Here is a 22,776-nt window from a genome sequence, read left to right as displayed (position 1 = left end):
GTGAAAGTGGACATCCCTGTCTTGTTCCTGTTCTTAATAGAAATGTTTTTAGTTTCTGTCCATTGAGTATGATGTTGGCTGTAGGTCTTTCATATATGGCCTTTATTATGTCGAGATATGATCCCTCTATTCCTACATTGCTGAGCGTTTTTATCAGAAATGGATGCTGGATTTTGTCGAATGCTTTTTCAGCATCTATTGATATGATCATGTGGTTTTTATTCTTCATTTTTTTTTTATGTGGTTATCACGTTTATTGATTTGCAAATATTTTACCAGCCTTGCATGTTTCAGGCTTTTTAGGGTATATTCCTAGAAGTGGGATCACTGGGTCAAGTGGTAATTCAATTTTAAAATTTGAGGTAACACCATATTGTATTGTATAGTGGCTGCACCAGTCTAGATTCCCACCAGCAGTGTACTAGAGTGCCCTTTTCTCTACACCCTCGCCAACACTTGTTGTTTGATGATTTGTTGATGGCGGCCATTCTGACAGGTGTGAAGTGATACCTCATTGTTGTTTTAATTTCCATCTCTGATGATTAGTGATGTTGAGCATTTTTTCATATGTGTCTTAGCCATTTGTATGTCCTGTTTGGAGAGGTGTCTATTTAGTTCCTCTGCCCATTTTTTAATTGGGTTCTTTGTCTTCCTTTTCTTGAGTTTTATGAGCACTCTATATATATTGGAAATCAACCCCTTATCTGATATATCATTGGCAATTATACTCTCCCATACAGTGGGTAGCCTTTTCGTTTTGATGATTGTATCTTTCGCTGTGCAGAAGCTTTTGAGTTTGATGTAGTCCCATGTGTTCATTTTCTCCTTTATTTCTGTTGCCTTAGGTGATGTATCAGTGAAAATTCTGCTGCATATGATGTCTGAAATTTTGTTGCCTACAGTTTCTTCTACGATTTTTATGGAGTCATGAGTCACATTTAAGTCTTTTATTTATTTTGAGTTTATTCTTGTGTAGTGTGTAAGTTGATGGTCTAGTTTCATTTTTCTTCATGTAACTGTGCAATTTTCCGAGCACCATTTATTAGAGGCTGTCCTTACTCCAGTGTATGCTCTTGCCACCTTTGTCAAATATTAATTGAGCATATTGCTTTGGGTGCATTTCTGGGTTCTCTGTTCTGTTCCACTGGTCTATATGCCTGTTCTTGTGCCAGTACCAGGTTGTTTTGATTACAGTGGTTTTGTAGTATAACCTGAAATCTGGTAATGAGATCCCTCCAAGTTTGTTCTTCTTTTTCAAGATTGCTGTGGCTATTCAAGATCTTTTTTGGTTACATATGAACTTCTGAAGTACTTATTCTAATTTCTTTGAAGTATGCCGTTGGTATTTTGATGGGGATTGCTTTGAATCTATAGATTGCTTTGGGTAATATAGACATTTTAATGATGTCAATTCTTCCAATCCATGAACAGGGTATGTGCTTCCACTTTTTTTATATCTTCCCCTATTTCTTTTTTCAATGACCTGTAGTTTTCCGCAAATAGGTCCTTTATTTCTTTGGTTAAGTTTATTCCTAGGTATCTTATTTTTTTTTGCCGCAATGGTAAATGGGATTGTTTTCTTAGTTTCCCTTTCTGTGAGTTCATCATTGGTGTATAAGAATGCCATCGATTTCTTGACATTAATTTTGTATCCTGTTACTTTTCCAAATTCATTTATTAAGTGTCATAAATTTTTGATGGAGTCTTTGGGGTTTTCTACGTATAGTATCATGTCACCAGCAAATAATGACAGTTTCACCTCCTCCTTTCCAATTTGGATCCATTTTATTTTTTCTTCCTGTCTGATTGTTGTGGCTAAGACTTCCAGTACTACGTTAAATAAGAGTGGCGAAAGTGGGCATCCTTGCCTTGTTCCTGTTCTTAAGGAAAATGCTTTTAGTTTTTGCCCATTGAGTATGATGTTGGCTGTAGTTCTTTTATATATGGCCTTTATTATGTTGAGATATGATCCCTCTATTCCCACATTGCGGAGCTTTTTTATCAGAAATGGATGCTAGATTTTGTCGAAGGCTTTTTTGGCATGCATTGATATGATCATGTGGTTTTTATTCTTCATTTTGTTTATGTGGTGCATCACATTTATTGATTTGCGAATATTGTACCAGCCTTGCATCCCTGGGATGAATCCCACTTGGTCATGGTGGATAATGTTTTTGGTGTATTGCTGGATCCGATTTTAGTATTTTGTTCAGGATTTTGCCGTCTATGTTCATCAGGGATATTGGCCTGTCGTTTTCTTTCTTCGTAGTGTCTTTTTCTGGTTTTGGAATTCGAATTATGCTGTCTTCATAAAATGAGTTTGGAAGTCTTTCTTCTTCTTGAATTTTTTGAAATATGTTGAGGAGAATCGGTGTTAGTTCTTCTTTGAATGTTTGGTAAAACTCCACCGTGAAGCCATCGGGCCTGGGCTTTTGTTTGCTGGGAGAGTCTTGATTACATCTTCAATTTCTTCTGTTGTTACAGGTCTGTTCACGTTTTCTATCTCTTCCTGGTACAGTTTTGGGAGACAATGTTTTTCTAGAAATTTGTCCATTTCACTTAGGTTGTCGAATTTGTTGCCATATAATTGGTCATAGTAGTTTTTAACAATATTTTGTATTTCTGTGGTGTTAGTTGTTACTTCTCCTCTTTCATTTCTGATATTGTGTATTTGGGTTCTCTCTCTTTGTTTCTTGGTGAGTCTAGCTAAGGGTCCATCAATCTTGTTTATCTTTTCGAAAAACCAGCTCTTTGTTTCATTGATCCTTTGAATTGTTTTTTTTTTTTTTTTTTTTCGGTTCTGTCATTTATTTCTGCTGTGATCTTTACTATTTCCTTCCTTCTTTTTGTTGTGTGGTTTTCTTTTTGTTTGCTGTCTAGTTCTTTAAGTTGTGAGGTTATATAGTCTATCAGAGATTTTTCTTGTTTTTTGCGGTAGGCCTGTAGTACTATGAACTTCCCTCTCAAAACTGCTTTAGCTGCATTCCATCGATTTTGTTGTTGTTGTATGTTCATTTTCATTGGTTTCCAGGACGTTTTTAATTTATTCGTTGATCTCCTCGGTAACTAATTCATTATGTAATAACATGCTATTTAGCTTCTATGTGTTCAAATGTCTTTGTATGTTCTTGTTGCAATTGATTCCTAGTTTCATGCCATTGTGATCTGAGAAGATGCTTGATATGATTTCAGTCTTCTTGAACTTGTAGAGACTTAGTTTGTGCCCTAACATGTGTTCTGTCTTTGAGAATGTCCCATGTGCACTTGAGAAGAATGTGAATTCTATAGTTTTGTGGTGTAGTTCTCTGTAGATATCTATTAAATCCATTTGGAGTAGTGCTTCCTTTAGAGGCTCTGTTTCCTTGCTAATTTTTTGTCTAGAGGATCTATACAGTGCTGTTCATGGGGTGTTGAAGTCCCCTGCTATGATTGTATTGCTATCAATTTCTTCTTTGAAGTCCTTTAGAAGATTTTAAATATATTTTGGTGCTCCTATATTGGGTGCATATATGATAATCAAGTTTATATCTTCCTATTGGACAGATCCTTTCAATATTATGTAGTGGCCTTTTATGTCTCTAGTTATGGCCTTCATTTTGAAATCTGTTTTATCAGATATTGGTATTGCTATCCCAGCTTTTTTTTTCTTTTCCGTTTGCTTGGAAGATTTTTTTTCATCCCATCACTTTCAACCTATGTGAGTCTTTTGTTGTGAATTGGGTCTCTTGTAAACAACATATAGATGAGTCATGGTTTCTTATCCAATCAGCTACTCTGTGTCTTTTTTATGGCAGCATTCAATCCATTTACAAATAAGGTGATTATTGATATGTACTAATTTATTGCATTTTTGTTTAGCGTGGTTCTATTTGTCTTACCATTTCTCCTGCTAATTACAGCAGTCCTTTTAACATTTCTTGCAGCATTGGTTTGATGCTAATGTATTCCCTTAGCATTTTTTCATCTGGGAAGCTCTTTATTTGACCTTCTATTTTGAATAATAGCCTTTCTGGGTAGAGTAGTCTTGGATTCTGATTCTTGTGTTTTATGACCTTGATTACTTCATGCCATTCTCTTCTGGCCTGTAGTGTTTCTGTTGAGAAGTCAGCTGAAAGCCTTATGGGGTTTCCTTTGTAGGTAACCTGTTGCTTCTCTCTTGCTGCTTTTTGGATTTTCTCTTTGTCTTTAATTTTTGGCAGTTTGATTACTATGTGTCTTGGTGTTGGCCTGTTTGTGTTCGTCTTACTTGGGGCTCTCGGTGCTTCTTGAACTTGAATGCCTTCTTCCTTCACCAAATTAGGAAAGTTTTCTGTCACTATTTCTTCAAATACATTCTCTAACCCTTGCTCATTTTCTTCTTCTTCGGGGTCTCCCAAGATCGGAATGTTATTATGTTTCCAGTTGTTTCACAGTTCTCTTAAGCTGTTTTCCTGTTTTTTTTAATAATTTTTTTCTTTTGGTTTTCTGATTGATTGATTTTTTTCTACCCTATCTTCTAATTCACTGATCCGGTCCTCAGCTTCCTCTACTCTGCTATTTAGACTTTCCAATGTGTTTTTTATTTCTGATATGTCATTCTTCATTTCTTCTTGGTGGTTTTTAATTTCCAGCTGGTTGATTTTTAAGCTTTCTATGTCTTTACTCATGGTGAGCATGTCCTTACACATACTGTTGAGCTTCCTCAAGATCATGGCTCTGAATTCTAGTTCTGGTAACTTGCTTTACTGCACCTCCTTTATATCATCTTCGGTATATCATCATCTCTTGTTCTTTCATTTGTCTTTTGTTTCTGTTTTTCACCATGTTGGCTATCACAGTGTACTTTGGAGTCTGCCAGTGGGACAACTGGAAACATAATAACATTCCCATCTTAGGAGACCCCGAAGAAGAAGAAAATGAGCAAGGGTTAGAGAATGTATTTGAAGAAATAGTGACAGACTCCAAATTGGGACTCCAAATTGGGTGTTGGTATTCTGCTGACTGTGGCTCCCTCTCCTGGGTTTGTATGAAGAAGGGAGGACCTGCTTTAAACACCACTGTCAAGTCTTAACTTTCCTGGTTAGTGTTGCTAGCCCAGGGAATGGTAGTTATCCTCTAGCTTATTTGCCTGGAGTCTGTTAGTGGCAGTCACCTGAAGAACCTTGGTTTCTGAGTTGATTGAAAAACTCCCTCAGTTGCTCAGTGTAAGAGGATTTCCGGAGGGTGGATAGATGCTGGTTGTTAATGGGCCTTAATTAGCATTTCAATGTCTACCGCATGATATTGAATCTCTGAGGGAGGGGCCACAGCCTCTCCCCATGGCCCTGGGAAGGAGTAAGATGACCACAGTCCTGCGTGGCTGCACTCAGCAAAAGCCCTGAGCACCCTCCAAATCCTGAGTGTCCCCACACAGTTCCAGTCCATTCTGCCTTCCCTCTGCCAGAGCCCAAGGTGAGTGGCTGCTGCCAATTTGGCCTCTGTCCCGGCTCTGCGCCGTGGAGCCACCTGTGACTTTAACCCTAGGGCGCTGCTCCCAGCTAAGGGAGATCAAGGCTGCGGCACCAGCCAAGGGTGTAGCACCCAGCCAAGGTCGCAGGACCCAGCCATGGTCACCAAATCCAGCTGAGGCGGCAGCAGGTCCCAGCGGAGGCCACAGGACCTATCCGAGGGCACAGCTTCCAGCTGAGTCTGCTGGTCCCAGCCCAGGCCGCTGCGGCCCATGGGTCACGGCCCCCTCTCGTGTCCTTGCAAGCCTACCAGGATTGAGTCAGTGTGCCTGGTTATGTGGTCCTCCAAGCTGCCTTTCAGTTGCCCTTTCCTGACGATTTGTCTTTAGTTTCGTTGTAATTCCAGTTTGGTCCTGGGAGATGTTCTATGTAGCTTCCATTCACTCCATCGCCAATTTTTCTCTCCCTCTTTTTCTTTTTTTTTTAAGTCTCTAAGTTATTTATTTCTGCTCTGATCTTTATTATTTGCTTTCTTCTACTTTGTCTGGGTTTTTCTTTTTGTTCTCTTTCTAATTTTTTAAGTTCTAAAATTTTATAGTTTATTAGAAATTTTGGCAGTTTAAAAAAATGTATTAATTTTAGTTGGTATTTTCAGACTTTCTTTTTGGGAGTTGAGGATGTAGTACTCTTTTGTTGTTGTTGTTAATCCTTACCCAAGAATATGTTTTCATCGATTTTTAAATTTATTTACAATTTTTTTATTAATTTGTTTTTGTTACAGATATTTCTCCTTTTTCCCCCATTGACACCCTCGTCCCCTTCCCCACACCCCATCCCTCCAGCTTTGTTGTTTATGTTCATTGGTCATGCATACATGCATGTAAGTTCTGTGGTTTATCTCTTCCCCTACAACCCCCCCCCCGCCCCCCGAGGATCATCATCCTGTACCCCACCTCTATGTTTCTGGGTTAATTTTGTTCAATAGTTTGTTTAGTTCATTATATTCCAGAAATAAGTGAGATCATGTAATATTTTCTTTCTCTGCTTGGCTTGTTTTGCTTAGGATAATACTTTCCAAGTCCCTCCATATCATCTCAATGAATAAGAGATCTTTTTTCTTACAGCTGCATAGTAGTACTATGAACTACATTGTGTATATGAACCACAGCCTTTTTATCCATTCATCTACTGATGGGCACTTGGGCTGTTTCCAGATCTTAGCTATTGTAAATAGTGCTGCTATAAACCTTGGGGTACATATATTCTTTCTGATTGGTGTTTCAGGCTTTTTAGGATATATTTGTAGAAGTGGGAGAATTGGGTCAATTGGCAGTTCAATTTTTAACTTTTTGAGGTAACACCATATTGTTTTCTACAGTGGCTGCACCAGTTTGCGTTCCCATCAGCAGTGCACTAGAGTCCCCTTTTCTCCACACCCTCGCCAACACTTGTTTGATGATTTGCTGATGGCAGCCATTCTGACAGGTGTGCGGTGATACTTCATTGTTTTAATTTGCACTGCTCTAATGATTAGTGATTTTGAGCATTTTTTCATATGTGTTTCTTTAGGTCCTCTGCCCATTTTTGAATTGGGTTTTTTTGTCTTCCTTTTGTTGAGTTGTATGAGTACTCTATATATTTTGGAAATTAACCCCTTATTTGATGTATCATTGGCAATTATGTGCTCCCATATAGTGGGTTCCCTTACCATTTTGATGGTTGTTTCTTTTGCTGTACAGAAGCTTTCTAGTTTGATGTAGTCCCATGTTTTTCTTATTTCCTTTGTTTCTATTGCCTTAGGTGATGTATCAGTGAAAATTCTGCAGCATGTGATGTTTGAAATTTTGTTGCTTGCATTTTCCTGTAGGATGTTTGTATATTATAGTTACATTTAAGTCTTTTATCCATGTTGAGTTTATTCTTGTGTATGGTGTAAGTTGGTGGTCTAGCTTCATTGTTTTGCATGTAGCTGTCCAATTTTTCCAACACCATTTATTAAAAAGGCTGTCTTGACTTCACTGTATGCTCCTGACACCTTTGCCAAATATTAATTGAGCATGTTGTCTCGGGTCAATTTCTGGATTCTCTATTCTGTTCCATTGATCTATGTGTTTGTTGCCCTGGCCAGTTTGGCTCAGCAGTGAGAGTGTCGGCCCATTGACCAGAAAGTCCCGGGTTCAGTTCCCGCTAAGAGCATGTACCTTGGTTTGCAGTTTGTCCCTGGCCCCCATTGGGGTCATGTGGGTGGCAACAGTTGATGTGTCTCTCTCACATCAATGTTTCTCTTTCTCTCTCCCTCCCTCTTTCCCTCTTGCTCTGTCTGAAAATAAATGCAAAGATATCCTTGGGTGAGGATAAAAAACAGTAATAATAAAATTATCTATGTTCCTGTTTTTCATTGATTTTCAGATAGCATGGAAGAGAGAAAAAGAGAGAGAAAGAGAAAAGGGGAGAAAGAAACATCAGTGTGAGAGAGATACATTGATTGGTTGCCTCCTGCATGACCCTGACCAGGGCTGGGGATCAAACCTGCAAGCCACATATAAGCCCTTGATTTGCAATTGAACCTGTGACTATTTGGTTTGTGGGCCAACACTTTGACCACTAAGCCAAACTGGGCAGGTTGAGGATCTTAACAGAATCAGGATAACATTCATGATCTAATATATTGAATAATTTGGATATTGGGTTTCTTAAAAGTGTGAGGATACAAGTTACCTTTCCATACAAAAAAAAGTCTTTAAAACAGAACAAAATAACCCTCCTACATAAAATATGGACATGTTTAAAAATTGCTTTACTTTATCATGATCATTTCCACTCCTACTATAGTTTGAATAGTTTGAATAGTTTTTACTATTCAATCTGTTTAAGAATAGATAGAGCATCTTAGTTTCTAAAGTAAAAGGGTGTTTATTTCCTCATCTTTTGCCACACTCATTTAAAAATACTACACAGAGGATAAGATGTTAATGATGTGATCAGTTTATTTATGGTTTTACCTGTACCTTAGGATGAATTTGATTATGTTTCTGTTGGTTTGGACCAAGACTTTGATTGACAAGGGTCTGGTCTATATGATCTCGAGAAAATCCTATGTCTCAGTCTTTTCCTCCTAGAGAAAAAAGGAGTTTTATTTCTTACCTCAAAGCTTTCTTGTGAGGATTATATGAGGTTACACATAATATTTACTCTACCCTAAATTCTTGCTATATGCCAACACTGTGCTAAACTCATCAGATATTTTATGTCTAAACCATAGTCAATGAGATATTAGTTGGGTAGTTTGGTACCCCTCAATTTCCAGAAAAAAATCAAATCTGTAATTCCAAAATTCTTCTAAGATTTTTCTACTTTTCAAGGAATTTATTTTAAAAAAATTTTGTTGACACTACTACAGTTGTCCCTCATTTTACCCCTTTGCCTATCTCCACCCAGCCCCTGCCTGCCCTCCCTCTGGCCATCACCACACTGCTGTCTGTGTCCGTGGACTATGCATATATGTTCTTTGGCTAATCCCTTCCTCTTCTTTCACTGAGGCGCCCCCTTCCCCTTCGCCTCTGATATCGGTCAGTCTGTTCCATATTCCCAGTGCCTCTGTTTTTATTTTGTTCATTAGATTTCACATATGAGTGAAATCATATGGTCCTTGTTGTTCTCTGTCTGGTTTATTTCACTTAGCATAATAATCTCCGGACCCACCCATGCTGTCACGAAAGGTAAGAAGGTGCTTGTTTTCTAAGAGGGAACCCAGCCTGTTGGATCTTTCTCCATCTGAACTATGTTTGAAGATCCACAATTTCTTCTTCAGTTTTCTTGTCAGAGATCACTTGCATTACTCATGTGTGAGTTTAGGATATGGTATTGATTTTTTGGTAGTGTCATGAAATGAATTATATAATGTGTGGCACAAAATTTCACCTTTTTCCTGTCTGCTGTCCATTATGTCTTTCTCCTGCTCTCTTCTTTATTACTTCTTTTCTTCTTAATTTCCCTGAGAACTTTAAATAGGTTGTTATCTGTTATACAACACTAGTCACCCCTTTTTTGTTTTTAAGTTTTATTTGATTTTTTTTTTTTTTTTATCCTCACCTGAGGACATTTTTCGATATTTTGTTCAGATAGAGTGAGAGGGAGAGAGAGAGAGAGAAACATCGACGTGAAAGCGACACATCGAGTGGTTGCCACCCACACGACCCAACAAGGGCCGGGGACAAACTGCAACCAAGGTACGTGCCCTTAGCGGGAACCGAACCCGGGTCTCTCCGGACCGCAGGCCAACGCTCTAACCGCTGAGCCAAACCGGCCAGGGCTTTTATTTGATTTTTAAATATGTTTTTATTGAGTTTTTAGAGAGAGAAGAAGGGAGATAAAGATAGAAATATTTATGTGAGAGACAAACATGGATTGGCTGCCTCTTGCATGCCACCTACTGGGGATAGACACGGAAACCTGGGCATGTGCCCTGACTGGGAATCGAACCAGGATCTGTCAGTCCATGGAATGAGGCCCAATCTACTGAGCCACACCAGTTGGGCTAGTCATCTTTTTTTAAAGTTTTGTTATCTGATATCCAGGCTTGTGAGATCCCACTTTTATGTCATCATTTTTCAAGGTAGTTTTCCTTTTAAAAAAGAATCCTTCATTTATCAATGTATTATATTCACATAGTTAAAAATCAATATAACTAAATTGTGTATGTTGAATAAAATATAGTCTCCTATCTCTTCCTCATTTTCTAGTCCCATTCTCCTAGTACATAGCAGGTTCAGCTCTCTTACAGTTTTCTAATTTTCAGCATCTTTGTAAATATTTAAACTTGTATTTTCCTTTCTTAATTTATCAATCTCAGTGGTTTTAGACTTCCTGCTTTGCTAGTTCAGGATCTATCACTCAATACAACCCCTTCCACACATACACATGTTCCCTCATACTGTTCTCTCAATATAGCTTAGCACATTTCTAATGAACTCAGTACTTAGTTTACACGTTATTGAGTAATTAAATATTATTTACTGCTGATCCTAGTAGTATATCATGTTTCTTTCTTTCCAGATTTACTCTATTACTTTACTATATTTATTATTCTGTTTGTATTTCTCTATTTTCCCCCAAAGATTTTATAGATCTGTCAAACACTAATATTTTAAAAATGTTAACATATGAGATAACATCAATTTGTTAGAAAATTTTTTTTCATTTGGAAGCCTCCATCTATCCCTACATCACCCTTCTTCAGTCCCAGCTGGTTATACTCTAGGTTCCTGAACAAATGTCAGTCTTCTCAGTGTTTGATCTTTATCTGGGATGCTACAGAGTCTTCTTTCTTGGTTTATTCTTTTATTTTGCTGTTTACCTTCCAGTATACCTCTAAGAAAGGCTGTATGCCAGTTTACTTGAATCCTTGCAGGTCTACAAATCCCTTTATTTCTATTCTCACATTTAATTGATGCTTTTACTTGAATAATATACATCTATTATTTAATTGGAATGTGTGGTCATTGAGAGTATCTGTCAAACACTTTGTCTATATTTTTAAAATTACTCACCTTGTAAATTCTGTTGTTCCAGGGTACAATTCACACTATTTCTTTCATCAGCCTTCTTTGCAGCTATGGGGCAGTTATGTGCCTTCAGCTTGTTAAACAAACCAGTACAGATTTCCATTCACAAGCAAGTAGCTTGAGTTTTGTAGGAATTTACCAATATTCTGGTGAAGATCCAAGGGCAGTAGTGTCATCAGTGCTGGAGGCAGGAATAGTTGCAGTGAATTTCAGTGCAAGGTTGGTAGAGCACTAAAATAAAAGTTTCCCCATCAAGGTGATTCTAGGCCTTGCTATTGGAACCCTGATCCTGAGCTTATTTCTCCAGCCCTTCCAATGATTCAGTGAAGTAACTACTATCCTTTAGAAATTTAATTTTCTTGGCCAATAAGTGTGCATTCGCTTGTTTACAACTAAAACGGATACAGTTTATATGAAATTCTAGACTAAGAATACTTTTGGATCAGAAGTTGCAAGGTTTGTCATTGAGTATTTAGTATTGCTGATGTCTTGTGTGCATGTGTTAGAAGCTTTCAGAATCTTCCTTTAACTCTTGATGAAATTTCAAGTGATGTTTTTTAGTTATTGTTTGGGGCATCCCTGAGCACTTTCTGGAAGATTATTTATTTTAGTTCAAAGAAACCTAATATTTCTTTGTAATTTCTATATCCAGATTTTCTGGAACCCCTGTTAGATGTTGGAAAGCAGGGACAGTTTTCGCATTTTGTTGTCACATCTTTCCTATATTTTATCTGGTTTTACATGTTAGTCTCTTTTCCTGGATGTCTCAACTTTAACTTTTATTTCTGTTTTTGATTTAAAAAATTAGTTATAATACCTATAATTTTCAGGAGCTCTTTTATTTTAAACTCCAGGAATGTTTCTTTTTCATTGCATCAATTTCTCATTTTATAGACAGAATGATATATTTCTGAACATCCTATGTGTTGTGAAGATTTTCTTCTTCATTGACTTTTATCCTTTTTTCTTTGGTTGGTTGGTTGGTTTTGATCTTTTACTTTGAAGACTTTCCTCAAATGTTTGGCAACCTTTGGCTTTCCATTTATATTTAAAAATTTGTCACTAAACTTTTGACCAGAACTGTGAACTCGAAACAGAAATCCTCTAGTTTTTTCCTGATGGGGATAGAGTTCTGAGACTCCTGTAGTTCAGTATATGAAATTATACATAATTCCATGCTTATCAATATCATGAATCACCCCCTTGTCCATGTGTCTGTTGTTCCCACATTAGGAGCCTTACTGACTCCATTTCTTCGTAGGAAAAACATATACCATCTCTCACATAGCAGAAGTTGAGAATAAGTTGCTTGACTGCACGAGGTAGGAAAGGAAACCTGGGGGCAGGAGGGAAGGTTTTCAAGTGTCCACTTACTATGAGTATAGATCTTTAAACATTTCTCTGTGTTCACCCCACCTGTTCCCTGTTTTTCATAAAGCTGATTGATTTCAAAGGATGTGCACCCAGGAGTTTTGATAAATGAATTCCCTAGCTTCTTTTCTGGTCCCCTTTAACACTGACATAGACTTTAACTTCCTGTGTTCTGATAAGTCAGTCACCACTTCTCCATTTTTCACCTCTCAAATATTTATTGAAATGATTTCTCTGGCTATTCTACAGACATTTTATTTTATTTAAAAAATGTTTTTATTGATTTTTAGAGAGAGAGGAAGGAGAAGGAGAGAGAGAGAGAAATATTGATGAGAAAGAAACATTGATTGGCTGCCTCCTGCATATCCCCTGCTGGGATCAAACCTGAAACCTAGGTATGTGCCCTGACCAGGAATTGAACCAGTGATCTCTTGGTGCATGGCTCAGTGCTCAACCACTGAGCTAGAGTGGTTGGCCTCCACAGCCATTTTAAATAAAGCTCCGTACACACATTTGCCACTGCCACCATCACTGCTGCTGCCATGACTCACACTACATGCCAGCACTCTGGTCAGCAACTCTACCACCACAGCAACACACAGCGTTTGTAAAGGGATCCAAAATCAACACAAGCAAGAATCGGCAGGATGATGGAAACATGTTTATTGGAGGCTTGAGCTGAAATATAAGCAAGAAAGATTGCAATATATATATATATATATATATTTGTTGTTGTTGTTGTTGTTTGTTTGTTTGTTTTGGGAAGAGGTAGACTACACAACTGAAAGAGGTCCAATTAGAAAATCAAGAGGGTTTTGTTGGATTTGTGTTTTTCAAAGATGTTGCTGGTGTTGATAAGATTTTGGAATTGAAAGAATACAAACTAGATGGCAAATTGATAGACACCTGCCAAAAGGGCCAAAGATTTAAAAGGGAAGGAACCTCCCCAAAAATCTTTCTTTTGGTTGAGCCCAGATATTTATGAAGAAAAAGTTAAAGAATATTGTGAAGCCATTGGAAAGATTGAAAATAATGAACTTTAGATTCTAAAAAGGCCACGGTATGAATGGAAGCTACATAGTCCAACTCCCAGGACAAAACTGGAATTACAACTAGAATAAAGAAAAATCATCAGGAAAAAGCAACAGAAAAGCAGCTTGCAAGGACCATATAACCAGGGACACTGAATCAATCCTGGTATAATTGTGGAGGCACAAGAGGGACCTGGGGAGCCCACAGTCAGCAATGGTCTTAGCTGTGAGCAGCGCTCTTGGGGTTAAACTCTCAAGCCTGCTCCACAGTGCAGAGAGCTGGGACAAAGCACTAAAATAGCCACAGCCACTCAACTTGGGCTCTGGCAGAGGGAGGGCAGACTGGAATGGAACTGTGTGGAGACACTTGCAATTTGGATAGTGCTCAAAGCTTTTTCTGAGTTGCAACCATGCAGCATGGTGGCTATCTTACTTCTTCCCAGGGTTCTAGGGAGAATGAACCCCACCCATGTGGGCCATTGAAATGCAAATAAAGGCTCATTAACAATGGGCATCTGCCCCACACTTGGGGAATCCTCTTACTGAATACCTGAGGGAGTTTTTCATTCAACTGAGAACCCAAGGCTCTTCAAGTTTCTGAGACTAATAGCCTCCAGGTGAAAAGTTACTAGATAACTAAATCATTCCTAGGCTTGCAAATCCACCCAGAAAATTAATACTTGACAGTGGAGTTTAACATGGGTCCTCTCTCACTCATCCAAGCCCAGTAGAGGAAGCCACCAAGAGAAGAACACCAACATCCACAGGAAATATTCGGCAGGCTCCTAAACCCACTGAGATAGCCAAAATGGTGAAACAAAGAAACAAAAGCCAAATGAAAGAACAACAGACCTCTACCGAAGTTGAGATAAATGAAATTCAGTTAAGCAAATTAACAGAGTAGGAATTTAGAGCCATGATCTTGAGGAAGCTCAACAACATGAGAAAGGACATCAACACCATGAGTAAAGACATAGAAACATTGAAAATCAACCAATTGAAAATGAAAAATCACCAAGAAGAAATGAAGAATGACATAGCAGAAATGAACACATTGGAAGGACTAGCCAGCAGAGTAGAGGGAGCTGAGGACTGAATCAGTGAATTAGAAGACAGGGTAGGAAAAAATCAACCAATCAGAAAACCAAAAGAAAAAAAAAATTAAAAAACAGGAAGATAGCGTAAGAGAACTGTGAGACAACTGGAAACGTAATAATATTCACATCATAGGAGTCCCCGAAGAAGAAGAAAATGAGCAAGGGTTAGAAAATATATTTGAAGAAACAGTGACAAAAAACTTTCCTAACTTGGTGAAGGCAGAAGGCATTCAAGTTCAAGAAGCACAGAGAACCCCAAGTAAGAAGAACCCAAACAGGCGCACACCAAGACACACAGTAATTAAAATGCCAAAAATTAAGGACAAAGAGGGAATCCTAATTGCAGCAAGAGATAAGCAACAGGTTGCCTACAAAGAAAACCCCATAAGGCTCTCAGCTGACTTCTCAACAGAAACACAACAGGCCAGAAGGGAATAGCATGAAGTAATCAAGATCATAAAAAAACAAAGATCTGAATCCAAGACTACTCTATCCAGCAAGGCTATCATTCAAAAGAGAAGGTCAAATAAAGAGCTTCCCAGACACACACACACACACACACACACACACACACACACACACACAAATGCTAAGGTAATACATTAGCACCAAATCAGCACTGCAAGAAATGCTAAAGGGACTGCTGTAATGAGTCAAAGAAATAGAAAGAAAAATATAACCAAACTAAACAAAAATGGCAATAAATAAGTACATCTCAATAATAACCTTAAATATAAATGGATTAGATGCTCTGATAAAAAGACACAAAGTAGCTGACTGAATAAGAAAACATGACTGATATATATATGTTGTTTACAGAGACCTGTCTCACAACAAAAGAGCCACATAGGTTGAAAGTGAAGGGATGGAAAAAAATTTTTCTAAGCACACAGAAAGGAAAAAAAATCTGGGATAGCAATACCCATATCAGATAAAATAGATTTCAAAATGAAGGCCATAGCTAGAGACAAGGAAGGTTACTACATAATATTGAAGGGATCTAGCCAACAGGAAAATGTAACCTTGATAAACATATATTCACCCAATATAGGAGCACCAAAATATCTTAAAAATCTTCTGGAGGACTTCAAAGGAGAAATCAACAGCAATACAATCATAGCCTGGAACTTCAACACCCCACTGACATTACTGGATAGATCCTCTAGACAAAAAATTAACAAAGAAACAGAGACTCTAAATGAAGCACTAGACCAAATGGATTTAATAAATATCTACAGAGAATTATACCTCAAAACTACAGAATTCACATTCTTCTCAAGTGCACATGGAACATTCTCAAAGATAGATGACATGTTAGGACAAAAAGTAAGTCTCTACAAGTTCAAGAAGATTGAAGTCATATCAAGCATCTTTTCAGATCACAATAGCATGAAACTAGAAATCAATTTCAACAAGAACATGCAAAAAAAATTGAAAACATAGAGGCTAAATAGCATGTTATTGAACAATGAATGGGTTACTATGGAGATCAAGGAAGAAATGAAAAATTTCCTGGAAACCAATAAAAATGCCACACAACAATGCAAAATCTATGGGATACAGCAAAAGCAGTTATGAGAGGAAAATTCCTAGCACCACAGGCCTACCTCAAGAAACAAGAAAAATCTCTAATAGACTATCTGACCTCACAACTTAAAGAACTAGAAAGAAAACCCCAGAGCAAGTAGAAGGAAGGAATTAGTAAAGATCAGAGCAGAAATAAATGACATAGAGACCAAAAAACAATTCACAGGATCAAGGAAACAAAGAGCTGGTTTTTCAAAAAGATGAACAAGATTGATGGACCCTTAGCTAGACTCACCAAGAAACAAAAGAGAGAGAACTCAAATGCACAAAATCAGTAATGAAAGAAGAGAAGTAACAACTGACACCACAGAAGTACAACCAATTGTTGACAAATACTATGAACAATTATATGGCAACAAATTGGACAATTTAAGCGAAATGGACAAATTTCTAGAAACACATAGTCTCCCAAAACTGAACCGGGAAGAGATAGTAAACTTGAAGAGACAATAACAACTAAGAAAATTGAAGATGTAATCAAGACTCTCCCAGCAAACAAAAGCCCAGGCCCAGATATCTTCATGGGGGAGTTTTACCAAACATTCAAAGAAGAACTAACACCCATTTTCCTCAAAGTGTTTCAAAAAAATTCAAGACAAAAGACTTCCAAACTTGTTTTGGGAGGCCAGCATAATTCTAATTCCAAAGCCAGAAAAAGACACTACAAAGAAAGAAAACTACAGGCCAATATCCCTGATGAACATAGATGATCTAGCAGTACATCAAAAAAATTATTCACCATGACCAAGTGGGATTCATCCCAGGGATGCAAGGTTGGTACAATATTTGCAAATCAAGAAATGTGATACACCACATAAACAAAATGAAGGATAAAAGCTACATGATCATATCAATAGGTACTGAAATAGTATTCGACAAAATCCAGCATCCATTTCTGATAAAAACACTCAGCAATGTTGGAAAAGAGGGATCATATCTCGACATAATAAAGGCCATATATAAAAGAACTACAGCTAATATCATACTCAATAAGGAGAAACTAAAAACATTTCCCTTAAGACCAGGAATAACACAGGGATATCCACTTCTGCCACTCTTATTAACATAGTACTGGAAGTCTTAGCCACAGCAATTAGACATGAAGAAAAAATAAAAGACATCCAAATTGGAAAGGAGAAAGTGAAACTGTCATTATTCTCAGATTACATGATATTATACATAGAAAACTCCAAAGACTCCATCAAAAATCTACTAGACTTAATAAGTAAATTTAGCAACGTAGCAGAATACAAAATTAACATCAAGAATTTGATAGCATTCTTATACACCAATGATGAAATCACAGAAAGCGAAACTAAAAAACAATCCCATTTACCATCATCGCCAAAAAATTAAGATACCTAGGAAGAAACTTAACCAAAGAAGTAAAGGTCCTATATGCAGAAAACTACAGGACATTGAAAAAAGAAATAGAAAAAAATATAAGAAAGTAGAAGCATATACCTTATGCAAGAATTAACATCATTAAAATGTCCATACTACCCAGTGCAATCCCCTTCAAAATACCAACAACATATTTCACAGAACTAGAACAAATACTTCCAAAGTTCATATGGAACCAAAAAAGATCCCAAATAGCCACACCAATCTTGAAAAAAAAGGACAAAGGAGGTAGAATCACAATATTGGATATCAGGTTATACTACAAAGATCCTCTAATCAAAACAGCCTGGTGCTGGCACAAGAACAGGCATATAGACCAGTGGAACAGAACAGAGAACTCAGAAATGGACCCAAGACATTATGCTCAATTAATATTTGACAAAGGTGGCAAGAGCATACAATGGAGTAAAGACAGCCTCTTTAATAAATGGTGTTTGGAAAATTGGACAGCTACATGCAAAAAAATGAAACTAGACCATCAACTTACACCCTATATAAGAATAAACTCAAAATGGATAAAAGACTTAAAGGTGACCCGTGAATCCATAAAACTTCTAGAAGAAAATGTAGGCAACAAAATCTCAGACATCATATGTAGCAGAATTTTCACTGATACCGCACCTAAGGCAAGAGAAACAAAGGAAAGAATGAACACATGGGACTACATCAAACCAAAAGTCTACTGCACAGCAAAAGAAATAACCATCTAAATGGAAAGGGAACCCACACTATGGGAGAGCATAATTGCCAATGATACATTAGATAAATGGTTAAGTTAGAAAATATATAGAGTACTCATACAACTCAACAAAAGGAAGACAAAGAACCCAATTAAAAAATGGGCAGAGAAACTAAATAAACACCTCTCCAAACAGGACATACAAATGACTAAGAGACATATGAAGAAATGCTCAACATCACTAATCATCAGAGAGATGCAAGTTAAAACAACAATGAGGTATCACCTTACACCTAACAGAATGGTGTGCCGCCATCAACAAATCATCAAACAAGTGTTGGCGGAGGTGTGGAGAAAAGGGGACTCTAGTATACTGTTGGTGGGAATGCAGATTAGACTGGTGCAGCCACTATAAAAAACACTATGGTGTTGCTTCAAGAAATTAAAAATTGAATTGCCATTTCACCCAGTGATCCCACTTCTAGTAATATACCTTAAAGAGCCTGAAACACCAATCAGGAAGAATATATGTATCCCCATGTTCATCGCAGCACTATTTACAATAGCTAAGATCTGGAATCAGCCCAAGTGTCCATCAGTAGACAAATGAAAAAAAAGGCTGTAATACATATTTACAATGGAGTACTATACAGCTGTAATAAAGAAAGATGTCTTATCCTTTGAGACAACATGGATGGAGCTAGAGAGTATTACCCTAAGCGATATAATGCAAGCAAAAAAAGACAAATATCACATGATCTTACTTATTTGTGGAATATAGTGAACATAACAGAATGAGGAACGGGATAGACTCATAGACGTGGAAGTACGATACAGAATGACAACCCACAGGAGAGGAGGGGAAGAGATAAACCACAGAACTTATATGTATGTATGCATAACCAATGGAACCGGACAACAAAGCTGGGGATGGGGTGGGGTTGGTGGGGAGGAGGGTGTCATGGGGATAAAAAAGAGAAACTTCTGTAACAAAAATAAATTAATAACAAAAGAGAAAATATTGAACTGCCCATGGATGCAAAAACAAATGAAATAAGAGGTTTTTATTTTATCACCTATACAGATGTTAGAATGCAGATATCATCCAATTAGTTCTTGGAACTGTGAAATAAATTTGCCTAACATTGCCCTGGCTAGTATTGCTCAGCGGTTAGAGTGTCAGCCCCTGGACAATGGGTCCTGGTTTCGATTCCAGTCGTGGGCACATACTTTGGTTGTGGTTTGTCCCCTGCCCTGGTCTAGTCGTGTGAGAGGCAACCAGCTGATGTGACTCTATTACATTGATGTTTTTCTTTCTCCCCCTCTTTGTCTTCCTCCCTCACTTTTTCTGATGAGAAATATAAAGTATCTTCCAGTGAGGAATTTATAAAAAGTTGCCCAATGCAAAGAGCTAGATTGGCAACAACAAAAGGGAGCAGAAATGCTGCAGCTGGTACAAGAGGTGGTAGTAGAGGTCGTGCCCGAGGTCAGGGCCAAAACTGGAACAAAAGATTTAGTAATTGTTATGATCAAGGATATGGAAATTACCGTAGTGCTTATAGATCAAAACTGTACTGTTTGTGGTGGCTATGATTATACTATGGGAACTATAGATATGGGCAGGGAGGTGCAGACTACAATGGCCAACAGAAGACTTAGGGAAGGTGTCTCGAAGGTGTTTGCAGGACGGCACTGAACAACATTGGTCTTCTGTTGATCTAAGATGATTATCTCGTAAAAGACTTTCTAGTGTACAAGACACAACTGTGTCTCACTATATATAGCTGCTAATTCATTTTTTTGTTACTACTTTTTCTCACTGTTGTCTTCTCTATAATTCTCTATGTTATGGGTTAATAAGATGCTAATTTCTCAACTATCACTTTGGTGTAATTTTGGGAGCATTATAGATTAAACAATGTGGCAATTCTATATGTAATTGTATAGTCTTAATTTTTTTCAAACAATGACAGACCTTTTAATGAGGAATTTTGGGGTCAACTGTTAAAATAGTGAAATGCAGAGGAGGGGGTTGGGGAGAAGGAAGAGATAAACCAAAGAACTTTTGCATATAAGCATAACCAAATAGACAGAGACAACAATGCGGGGGTTGGGGGTAGCGGGGACAGGAGGAGGGTGTCAATGGGGGAATAAAGAGAAACATCTGTGACAAAAATAAATTAATTAAATATTAAAAAATAAATAAAATAAAATAATGAAATGATCAACTCATCACTATGAAACATGTATATTGTTTCTTTAACACTTGATAGAATGAGATTCAGAGGGTTTAATTAACTTGTCCAGAGTATTATCCACTTAGATGGTAGACACATATTCAAATCCAAACTTGTCTGATTCTGAAGGCCACACTGTAACTATTAAACATTGCTTAGTTCATCAAATAACTGACACATCACAGTTCCTCAATGTTGAGAGTTTTTGGCAATGTGAAACCACAAGTATAGTATTCAGTGTTTTATATAGATGTTATTTCTAGAGTGAGTAGGGTAATAAGATTGTCCTTACACATGGCATCTAGAATAATTTAGGCCAGACAGTAGGTAGCATAATTAACATTAAAAAAACTTACTGTGGTATATAGAATAATATCCCCCTTCCCAGAGATGTCCACATTTTAATCCCTAAAAACTGAATATGTTAGGTTATAAAGCAAGGAGAATAGGTTACAGGTGGAATTAAAGTTGCTAATCAGCTGATCTTGAGATATCTGGATGGGCCATATGTAATCACAAGTGTCCTTATGAGTGGAAGAGGGAGACAGAAGAGAAAGAATCAGAAGTATGTCAGCATGAGGACTCATCTAAATAATACAGGTTTTGAAAACAAACAAATGGGGCCATGAACCAAGGAATTCAGGTAGTCTCTGGAAGCTGGAAAAGGCAAGGAAACTGGTTCTCCCTCAGAATCTCCAGAAGAAATGCAGTCCTACCAATATTTTGAATTTCACTCTTGAGACTCATTTCAGATTTCTGATCTCCAAAACCATAAGATCATATATATATATATATATATATATATATATATATATATATATATATATAAAATAAAGCCACTAAGTTTATGGTAATTTGTTTACAGCAACTTCATGTAATCTGCTGTTGATTCCTTCTAGTGTATTTTTCATTTCAGATATTGTATTCTCAATTTCTGACTGATTTTTTAATGTGCTCTATGTCCTTTTTCATGCTTACTATCTCTTAGTGTAAGTTTTCACTGAGTTCATCTATTCCTACCCTAAGTTCATTGAGCCTTGTAATTATTGTTTTGAATTCTGTATCTGGTAGATTGCTTACCTCCATTTCATGTAGTTCTTTTCTGGAGATTTTTCCTGTTCTTACATTTGGGATATATTTTTTGTCTCCCCATTTTTTGGGTTCCTCTCTGTGTTTGTTTCTATGTATTAGATAGATCTGCTACATTTCCCAGTCTTGGCAGGGTGGTCTTATGTAGTAGTTGTCCTGTGGGCCCAGTGATGCAATCTTCCTCATCACCTGAGCTAGGTGTTCCAGGAGTGTCCTTTATAAGAATTATATCAGCCCTCCTGTTGTAGTTGAGCCTTGATTGTTGTTGGCATGTCAGTGGGTGGGATTGACCCTCATGCTGGCTGACTGTGAACATTGGCCACAACCACGGTATATAAGCCACCCATGGAATGGGATTTGCCCCAGTGGGGTCTGGTGACTGCCTAGACTGCACTTTGGGCATGCTACTTATGGAGGAAATGGGATGCTGCTGTATTGTGGTGTGTTGGTTCTTGAGATTCTTGAGAGGGATTCCAGACACAGGTCAATGTTAGATTCTGCCTGTGACCAGCTCAGGGCTACCTATATGGTGGCTGGCTGAGAATGTAAAACCAGCTGAGGCATACAGGTGCTTGGAGGCAGCCTGTGTTTACAGGAGCAATACAAAATTAACACAATTTTTAAATAAAATATATGTGTATGTTTTTGTTCATGTGTGTGCATGTATGTAGCTTACCAGAGGAAAAGGTGGTGAATGCTTACTTATTTAGGAAGACTTGGAAAAGGGATATGATGTTACTGAATAGTAACCCCAGAGGTGGAGGGCAGCTTGGAGAGGAAGGAGTAACTGATCTGAAAAAGTATCTCTCACTGGTCAAGGGTAGAAGGGAATCCATTCCATCTTGGACACGTAGGACAGTGACTTTTTGTGTCCCACAGAGCCTAAAATGCCCCTAACTTTTCTACAGTATGCAGAGAGTGTAGATCCTGTGACAGGACACCCGGGTGAGGAAGAACTGATACATGTGGACATAAGCAAATGTCAATCCTAGTGAAATGAAAGAGTTAGGAGGAGGTGGTTTACTCTGCATAGTGGAAGAAATATCTCCATAATATCAATTAGTAAATATTCTTCCTAAAATGGCCTGTTATCTATTTCAGACCTCAGGCTTGGCAGCCAGGTGGGAGGCCATCTCAGGTTGCACCAGTAGGAACGTGAGACAGGAAAGTGAAGGAAGCCAATACTCAAATAAGAAGATTATCACAATGTTGAAGTGGGGTTCATCCTTCTGGGAACCTCTGAGAGTCTATACAGGACACAGTTCTCCAATGTCTCTCTGAGGAGTGAATG

The 22,776-nt window shown here is 37.7% G+C and overlaps 1 pseudogene; it reads left to right on the top strand.

Moving 5' to 3' along the window:
* Nucleotides 1-12,903: 12,903 nt before the first annotated feature.
* LOC118616972 lies at nt 12,904-19,272 on the top strand (annotated as a pseudogene).
* The last annotated feature ends 3,504 nt before the right edge of the window (nt 19,273-22,776 follow it).

This window comes from Molossus molossus, unplaced genomic scaffold (genome assembly GCF_014108415.1).
Source record: "Molossus molossus isolate mMolMol1 unplaced genomic scaffold, mMolMol1.p scaffold_m16_p_5, whole genome shotgun sequence".
Lineage (NCBI taxonomy): Eukaryota > Metazoa > Chordata > Mammalia > Chiroptera > Molossidae > Molossus > Molossus molossus.
The sequence above is the reverse complement of the archived record's forward strand: the minus strand, read 5'-3'. Positions and strand labels throughout refer to the sequence as shown.